General features: G+C 52.8%; 2 protein-coding genes across 8 annotated transcripts in view; one reads left to right on the forward strand and one right to left on the reverse strand.

Moving 5' to 3' along the window:
- Nucleotides 1-3,161, reverse strand: part of PPHLN1 (periphilin 1) — a 118,424-nt gene extending 115,263 nt beyond the window's left edge. For 3 of the 5 annotated variants that reach the window (XM_019543367.1, XM_019543366.1, XM_019543362.1), the window contains exon 1: nucleotides 3,120-3,158. The gene's annotated coding sequence lies outside the window, so the exon portion shown is untranslated. Of the gene's footprint in view, nucleotides 1-3,119 lie in introns of all 5 variants that reach the window. The other 2 variants (XM_019543364.1, XM_019543363.1) reach the window with 2 other exon arrangements.
- A 117-nt stretch (nucleotides 3,162-3,278) lies between these two features.
- Nucleotides 3,279-6,141, forward strand: part of ZCRB1 (zinc finger CCHC-type and RNA binding motif containing 1) — a 23,146-nt gene continuing 20,283 nt past the window's right edge. The window contains exons 1-2 of one of the 3 annotated variants that reach the window (XM_019543370.1): nucleotides 3,279-3,353; nucleotides 3,545-3,724. The gene's annotated coding sequence lies outside the window, so the exon portion shown is untranslated. Of the gene's footprint in view, nucleotides 3,354-3,394; nucleotides 3,761-6,141 lie in introns of those variants that run through there. The other 2 variants (XM_019543369.1, XM_019543368.1) reach the window with 2 other exon arrangements.

Consider the following 6,141-nt stretch of genomic DNA (forward strand, 5'->3'; position numbering starts at 1 on the left):
GAGGCACAGCTCATGGGGGGCCCCCGCTGCTGCTTGCACCCCGGGGGGGTGCCCCTCATATCTGCGCAGGGCGGGGCAGGATGGGCTGGAGCCAGCACTGTGTGGGGGGGACTCTTCTCAGCAGGGCTGGGCTCAGAGCAGGTGCCAACAGCACTGGGAGAGGCTGCAGCCATCCCAAATTTCACCACAGCTCTGCTCTGGCCCTACACCGCCAGGCACAGCCCAGCTCCATGTCCTGCCTCCACCCACACACCGGGAAGAGCCGAGGCTGCGCCAGTGGTGCTGGAAGTGGAGCTGCAATGAAATCTGGGGTGGATGCAGCATCCACCCAGCACCGCCGGCACCCACGCCAAGGTTTTCCGGCATTGTACAGGGCTCTTCTTGGCAGGGGTTGGAGCTGCAGTGATATCTGGGGTGACTGAAGCTCCCGCCCAACACCCAGTTTGGAGGGAGCTTCAGTCACCCCAAATATCACTGCAGCTCCACTCCCAATACCATCACTGTTGCCCAGTGCAGTCTTCGCTCTTCCCAGCAGATGGGAGGAGGTGGGACATGGCGCAGAGCTGTGGCAAAATTTGGGGTGGATGCAGCCCTTCCCAGCACCTGCTCCAAGCCCAGCCCCTGCCAGGAAGTACCCCACATAATACTGGCTCCAACCCACCCCCCCAGATCCAGGGGGCACAGTCCCCTGTCCTCCCGGGGTGCAAGCAACAGCAGGAGCTATCCCACCCCCCCCCAGATCCAGGGGGCACAGTCCCCCGTCCTCCCAGGGTGCAAGCAACAGCAGGAGCTATCCCCTCCCCCCTCACACACACATTACACCTGTCCCGTGTTCCCACCCCCTCCCCTGGGCAGTGCCTGCCCCTGCCCCTGCCCTCCCTCACCATGGGGACATTGATCTACCCTGCTATGACCCTTCCTTCCCCACTTGCCTTCCAATTTAGCAGCTGGAGGCAGCTCTCCACACTGCCAGCTCTGCTCTGTGCTGTGCAGTGGCTGCATGCAGTACAGGCATTTACTGGCCAAATTATTGGCCCCATCGGGCTGATACCTGATGCAGCAAATTTTCTTTATATCTGTACCTATCTGCTATCAGATTGAAGTATCAGTGTACCTGTACTGTTCACCAAGGCACCCCAGGGGTAGGCCCTGCCATCATCATTAATGGTCATAAACTGATAGAGGATCACTTCAGATTAGACATGAGGAAAAACTGTTTCACAGGCATTAGGGCTGGAAGGGACCTCATGAGATCATCAGGTCCAGCCCCCTGCCCAAGGGGCAGGAAGTCAGCAGGAGGTCAGAGCACTTCTGAAGTGCCAGTGGGAACCAATGGAGTTAACAGCAGTTGAGGGTGCACTGGAACCTGGTGTGCTCAGCTGGTATAAAAAGGGTTAAAAGACTAGATAGAGCAGCTGAATGCAGTTCACTTCTCATGTTCAACATGTACAAAACCATTAGTCTCCCTCTCTCTCCCTACAATTTTGATTTGTTTCTCTGAGGTAGAATGCTGTTTTCATAGTGTAAATTATGCTTCTGCATGCAGCGAACCTCCTCACTTACTCTGATACAGCTACAATCTGTAGCTAAAACTGTTAAAACTAATAATATAGACCCATTTGGGAATCTCCTTGGACTATTCTCAATGACACAGATGATTTCCTTGTGGACAGTGAACCTGTTCCTCCTATGCAGAGCTATTCCTGTTCCAAACACAACAGCCTCTCAACTTCAGTAACAGTTTTTAAAATAAAAACACCCAGAGCCAAAGACACCAAACTTACACAAGACTTTAAGTTGGGGACACTCAGTCTGGCCATATCTGGGCTCCAATGGTCCTTTCAATAGAATCTCACACTGAGCTTCCATCTCCAGATGAAAACACCAGAGTCTGGAATAGACTCCACCAAGAGGTGGTACAGTCACTTTCCCTGGGGATCTTCAAAAGACGACTGGACGCACACTTCACTGGGGACATCTGACCTCAGCAGTCTTTCCTGCCTTGAGCAGGGGGGGCTGGACCTGATGATCTCTGAGGTCCCTTCTAGCCCCCAACTTCTATGAAACTACTTTCTAAAATGACTATACCAAATATAAACAAATAGAAGTTTTACAAAGCAATCACATAGATATCTAATGAAAGTGTGTGTTTAGAGGTACATCACATCTCATTGTTATTGCTTTTCAGTTATGATTTTAATGAATGAAGGAACACGGGGAAGGAAATATTTGCTCACATTATTTTACATTCTTTTAATTTGCTGCCTTAATTAGTCTATAAGATACAGCCCTGCCCAGCCTTCTATTTCAAACTTAACACGGCTAATTGACTCTGTACAGTCGCTTAGCCTGTTAGTCCAAATCTCCTGCTCAGAGCTTGAAACAGAGACCTACCAAGTGGAATTGCACCCTGCCCCATCTCCCATATCTGCCCAGCTCTGAGAAGCTAGTCATAGGAAATACACCATCTGATCAGGATGGATCTTGTGCGTGGATCTTTATTATCCTCCTTATCAGTCATACTACAAAAAGAGCCTACGCTTACACAGAGGAGCTCTTAGCAATAACCATCTTGCACATGCAGAGCTTCAAGCCTGCTTTACTGAACTCCAAATCATGCAGGTGGACCGAGGGGGGGGGGGTGTCAAAAGCATCTAAGCAGGTTTGGTACCTAGCTCGCACTGAGTCATTGGAAGCCCTGAGCTCCCAGATGCCCCTCTCGGTACTGTTATAACCTGCCAGGCTGCCCCTCAATCCCTACGGACAAATAACGGTACGCCAAGGACGCTGGTCTGAAGCCCGAACCACTTCACCTCCCGCTGCTTACATAACGCCAGCAGCACTCAACCCAGCCCCGCCCGGCTGCAGAGCCGGCGGGAACGGTCGGCAGCGCGACTGCCCCGCTGCCGCTCCCCCTCCTCCCCGCCGGGCTCCAGACGCTGCCAGCGGTGGCCGCGGCACCTGCACGGACGCGCCAGCCGGCGAGCGCGCAGCTTCCACGCCGCGCCACAGCCCGGGGGCCGAGCCCGGGAGGAGCGCGCAGGCCCAGGGAGCGGGCTCCGCAGCAGGGGCCCCCCGCCGCCTGCCCTGCCGCCACCCCGCCCCGCTCACTCGCGCACCGATTCCTGCCTCCCCAACCCGCAGCGCCACTCAGCTCCACTCACCCTCTCCACCACCCCACAGCACTTCCGGCGCCTGACGCCACATCACCGGAAGCACCCGCCTTCCTTCCTCCCCCGCTATTGGTGGAAGCGGCCGGTCATTCCTTGGACGTCAGCTGAGGCGCCTATCGCAGGAGGAAGTGCCGGGTGGGGGCTCGGTTTTGGCGGGCGGGAGCCGTGACCCCGCGCCAGGTGGGTCCCGCCGGGAGAGCGACGGAGGCGCCTCAGGCTCGCCCCGCCTCCAGTGCCCTCGGGCGGACCAGAGCGAACGGCCCTGCAGTCCGTGCCTGCCCTTGCCCGGAGCTGCCTCCGTGAGCGCGGAGATGCCCGCTGGGAATCCGCGGTATCAACCCCCCGCCCCCGCATTGGGTCTTTCCCAGCAGCAAAAGAATCGCCTGCGGACGCAAGTGAAAACCAAGACCTGCTTCGAGTGGGACGAGCCGAGCCCCGCAGAGCGAGGTGGTGGCAGGAGGCAGCCCTGCAGGAAAGGCCCGGCGCCGATGCGGAGGGGGTCTGCGAGGCCTGTAGCTGGCGACACGCGTCACCAAGCAAGAAGTAGCGTGGTAAACATCCACGTCGGTGCTGGGGAGCGGAAACGGGTAAGCTGGCTGCATGCACCAGATGCGCAGTGCTGTCCCGCGCAATGGTCGGGAGCAGGATGCAGGCGTTAGTTGGCAGCTCTTGCTTGGAGGTGTTCTCACTGAGCTGGCAAGATCCCACAGGAAAATTCACTGAGATGAATCGGGTACTTTGCTTCTTGACTGTAGAGGGCTGTGTGCACTCATTCACTGTTTATGGTAGGGACCTTCACATTTCATTTTATTTCCCCTTCTCTTCTTCCTGCTCATGTTCATTATTTGTGGCCCCACCACTTTTTATTTTGTGGTGCATTGAAGCTTACCAAGGACAGGGAAGAGCCAAATGAAGGGAGAGGCAGTAACTATTGGTTACTTCTTGTAGTACCTCATGGCAGAGGCCTGTGCCAGGAAGTCCATTTTGGCGAGCTAGACCAGGAGTCTGTGTTTTCGGTTGGAGTGCCCCAACTTTCACCCATGCCTCGACTTCATGCGTGAGAGGCAGGGGAGCCGCAAGGGGCCTGATCTTCTTTGCTGGAAACAGCTGCACACACGCCTCCAGGTGGATAGCGGGGGAGGGGCTAGGGTTGTGCTGCTCCTGCTCCTTCCCTACCGTGCACCATGAAGTGCATGTGCAGCCGCTGATGCCACCATGGAACCAATGATGGCACTGCGGAGCCCAGTGAGGCTGTTTGCAGCCTGCCCATCACCTACTCCAGCTGCCCAGAGCCCAGGCCATCCGTGCCAGGCATCCAGTCTGCAGCACCAGCTCCATGGCTGTGGCTGTTGCACGTGTACCTCTGGGCACACGGCCAGGCTGGAGCCTGGAGCAACGCAACCCTGATCCCTCCCCTGCTGTCTGACTGGAGATGCACAATGCGGATGCTGCCACCACAGAGCTAGCGCTGGGGCTGCGGAGCCTCATGCAGCTGTTCACAACCTCCTGTCTGCAACACGCCTGCGGTCTGGGCAGCTGCTGCCTGCCACAGACCCTGGGCTGCTTGTAGCCTCCCAGCTACCTGCTGCAAGCAGTCCAGGATCCACGGCTGGTGGCAGCTGCTCAAAGCCCAGGCCAGCTATGGTGTGCCAAAGAAAATGGCTTCACATGCTACGTTTGGTATGCGTGCAGGGGGTTGTTAATCCCTAGCCTAGACCCTCAGGACCAGCAGGATGTGCTGCAAGTCCATGCTGTGAACCAGGTATGTATAGAACTGTAGCCTTAGGGGCTAAATTGTATTTCTGTTTTTTCTTCGTGGCATAAATCTTTGGTATTTTCAAGTTTTGGTTATAGCAAAGGACCATGAAGTCTTTGACATACACTGGACAGCTTTTTAAGAAGAGACGAATGTGCTCCTAAGCCCATGTTTAAATATTTATGGGAGGGATTTTCAAAGTTTTTGAAATGATTTCAGCATTTTTTATTGACTTTGTTCTGCAAAGTTTGATGGAAGAGTATAATCTAGTCAAAGTGAATATCAGAACATAAGTGCCATACTGAGTCCATCTAACTCAGTAGTGACTCTTGACATTGACAGATATGGATGCAAGTAGGGGGAGCATTCAAATTAATAGATTTAGAGCAGAGGTTCCCAACCTCTGGGCCACGGCTGGCTCCCGGTCTGGAAATGACCACAGATTTACAAACCATGGGTGAGCAAACCGCAGACTGGAAATGACCGGCATGCTGCAGACCAGCAGCTAACCCTTTTTTTAATACTGAGTCCTCAATATGTCGTTCACTTCCAGTCCGTGGTTTGCCAGTCTGCGATCTAAAAAAGTTGGGAACCACTGATTTATAGCATAGGGAGACTACCTATGCCTGAAGAAGGGTGATTGCATCCAAAAGCTTGCTAAGAATTTTTTTCCAACTACACAGTTGGTCTAATAAAAGATATCACATCTACTCAAAGAACCTTGCCTACCTACATTTAGAGTAGTGGTTTTCAACTTTTTTTTCATTTACGGAACAATTTTGAATGGAGCTGTGAACCCCTTTGACTTGTGAGTGTGGGTATTCACATACTTTTGATTGACTGTAGTCATCTTTCGTGGATCCCTTAGACTCCATGGACCACAGGTTGAAAACTAGAGTGATCTATCATTCATTACTATTCATTACTCTCTCTAGCATCCAAGTGTTTTTGGTTTCTTGAGTATAACAGTTTAAGCTATTGTAAAGTATTGCTGCTAGCAGATGTGAGGGTTTTTTTTGGTTAGTTCTTTGATTTTTTTGTGTTGGTTTCACAGTAAGGTTACACACACGCACACAATTTGATATAGATGAGTGTTTAACTGTGGAACTTAAAAGGAAAAACTGTAAAATTTTAAGTTTTGCTAACACAAAACAAAAATATACAAAGTTATTCATTTTTATAATTATAGCTCTGTAATGGGAGCTTGTAAAT

Source organism: Crocodylus porosus, unplaced genomic scaffold, assembly GCF_001723895.1.
Source record: "Crocodylus porosus isolate Cpor-Errol unplaced genomic scaffold, CroPor_comp1, whole genome shotgun sequence".
NCBI classification, from domain to species: Eukaryota; Metazoa; Chordata; order Crocodylia; family Crocodylidae; genus Crocodylus; species Crocodylus porosus.